Below are 3,292 nucleotides of genomic sequence, written 5' to 3'. Positions count from 1 at the left end.
GGTTTGGATCCAAGATCGGTCTATAAAATTTCAAACAGGGTTGCTACATAGAAAAAAAAATTTACACATAAAAAACTGGTTTTTTATCCAAAAAAATAAAAAATACCGTTAAAAAAGATTTGTTGGGCCTGAGGGGGGAGGGGACTACAGCCCTGCCCTGCCCCCCCCCTCCAAATCCGTCCCCGTGGTTGGCGATGGTATCCTCTGTTTGAATTTCAATTTTGATCAAGTTCACCAACTAATAGTAGGAAGTAGGATTTTGATTGCCAACAACGTGCCAGATAGTGATATGAAAGCCAAACAAATGTTGTATGCTAGATGGGACATACATCATGGAAGACAAATAAATAACAAATTGCTAGATAGTGATCTATTCTGAGCTGATCTTTGATGCACTTCAAATCAATTTTTCTGAGGAAGATCAGATGAAACTTTAAGATAATTAGATACAGGAGCTCACATGACATTACTTTGCATACCAAGAGATAGTGGCGAAGTTGGATTCATTGGGAAGAATTTTTTTTTTTTCCCGATAATAGATAGAAAATTTAGGTTATGTAACTAGTAGTTCATTTTATTTTCAAACTCCTCTTCTGCCTAATTGGTTAGAACTTGCATTTATATATTGCGAGTCTTGGGTTCGAGATCTGTCCATTTCATTGTGCAAAATTTTTATTTCGACAATATTTACGAAAATTAATTCCTAAGGAAAGAATTCGAACCTATGACCACTAGTTAGGATGATTGGAAGCTTAACCATCATGACAGTGGTTAAATTTTGAATTTAAATTTAACAAAATAATATATGTTAAGACTTAGGCGAGTCAATGACTTTTTTTTTTTTTGTTGGTTTTTGTCGTTTTAAATATTTTATGCTTTGAAAATTTATAAGATATGACCTATGAGTATCGAATTTTAATTTATATGTTATTTGAGAATTTATATACTGTGAATTGTGATATTAAAAATTAATTTGAGTATCGTGAAATATGAATATGTGATTTATGAAAATTGTAAATGAGAAATTGGGGAATTTATAATTTGTGATGAATTGGTGTTAAAAATTGGAAATTGAAACTTTATTTATATTTTAAAATTAATTTTAATTACGTTTAATCTTTGATTAACTTTCAATTCTTATACTGATTATGGAATGATTTTCCAACTGAATCTCAATCTAGTTCTTGTAGTGGTGTATCTAATATCTCAACTACTTTTAGTCAGGCAAATGATTTGTTAAGCATTTATAACACAAAAAGTCTTATATATCATGTAATTTATATTATTTCGGACTATATTGAACTACAATATGATATAAATATACAATTTTTACATTTTAGTGTATTTACATATAGATCGAATTTTTTTTAATATTATTTAATTTAATATTAATAAACGCATCGCTATACGGCCGTTGACTATCGACAATCAACAGCCAACGATCAACGGCAGCCTTAGTTGAATCGAAGTCCTGAATTCGCCCCTACCAAGAGAACTAGGAACCATTCGTCCACCACTTGAAACAATCATCATTGGAGCTATATGATTTGTGAAGTTACGGGAACAAGATGAATATGATTCTCCTTCATATAAGTTTTCTTTTGAGGGATTTCCTGCAACAATTGACTCTATTTCTCAATTGAGTACTATCAGAATATGTTTCCATATTCAAAAGTCTTCCCCTCCCCAGTTCAAATTCAAATATTCTACGGGCATTCATGACATTCTCATTTGCACCATTACAAGCCATGTACAGATTATTAGAACTTGATGGGGGCTCTGGTGTCAGTAGTTTAGTCCCACATACATTAACTGCGTTGCCAGATGGTCTTCCCCTTCCAAATGGTGGGCACTCTTGGACGGACGGCGAGGGGGACAAGTGGTCACGTGATCCCCAAACTTTTGGAAAAAAACTTTTTTTTTTTTCTAACTTTATTTTATTTTATTTGATTGAAGAAAGTCTTATCCAATCATACCTCACTACATCATGTGTATATAAATCCATTATGTTCATGTAGCACAACCGCAAAAAAATAATAATAAAAATAAAAATAAAAATAAAATAAAAATATGAGCATACAAAAAGGAAGTAGATAACATGAAAAATGGAATATCTATATGACATTTCAAAATGAAGGGTGCTGTTTGGCCCTGGCTTTAAGCCTAGACATTTAGTTTTATTTTTTCAAAATTGCCCCTCGACAGAAATAAGTGACAGCCAACTCAAAAAAGCAAGGACAGATGGTAGTGAAAGCAACAATTTAAGCAAACCTTGAGAGACACGTATCACTAAATACTAAAACAATGTCAAGTGCCATAAATTATTTAATTCTTGTATTTAATATTCATTATAATTAGATTACAAAAGGCAAGTCAGTTAAAAAAAATCAAAGAAAAAGATACAAAACTAGAAATTTACAGAAAAAATTACACTTTGCATAAATCACTTTAAAAAATCTCAAACATCAAAATTCAACGAAACTACCAATTAATTAAAGAAATTTTAAGAGTTTCAATATAACTCCAATAACATTATGATGAAATAAAAAAAAAAGCAAGAAATATAATTTCAATTTCTGAGTTTGCTGGAATCTAATAAATTTAATAAAGAGATCAAGTACTGAAAATTAGATGGCAGTAATTAAATGGTACAATTATCAGTATTTAGTTTTCATTTCAGTTTCAGTTTTCTTTTACGAGGGTCTATTATAAAATTACTAAAAACGCGTTTGATTTATCACTCTAAAATTTATTTTTCAAAATAGAAAACTAGAAAATACATTTGGTTTGAAATATAGAATTTTTATGTAAAGAATCATTAAGAGCTTGAACTATTTTTTTTTTCAGAATTTTACTTTTATTATTTTAGAAGTTTAGATTTTATTTTTTCAAAATTATTGTTTGTTTATGCTTTAGAATTTATCAATTTTTTTTTTAAATTTTTAAAATTTATTTGTTGAAATTTTATATTCTTATTTTTAAAATTTTCTATTTTTAAAATTTATTTAAATAAATTTTACTTCAACGTCTGTTTTCTATATTTTGAATGTTCATAATTTTACCTGAAAATACTCAAAACGTCTAAAATGTGTTTTGTGTTTTATGTTATAAATTTATTTTTGTTTTCAAAAATACATTTTTAGAAATATTAGATCATACACGTTTTCAATGTTTTGCAAAACTGAAATAAAAAATAGTTAAACCAAATGCACCCTTACTGTTTTGGAGGTTTTGGAGGGTTGCAAGAGTGCACGGGAGAGAGGGTGATTTTGAAAAGGAGGGTAGTTTGGCT

Source organism: Olea europaea, chromosome 20 (genome assembly GCF_002742605.1).
Source record: "Olea europaea var. sylvestris chromosome 20, O_europaea_v1, whole genome shotgun sequence".
Classification (NCBI taxonomy): Eukaryota; Viridiplantae; Streptophyta; class Magnoliopsida; order Lamiales; family Oleaceae; genus Olea; species Olea europaea.
Note: the sequence above shows the minus strand (reverse complement) of the source record.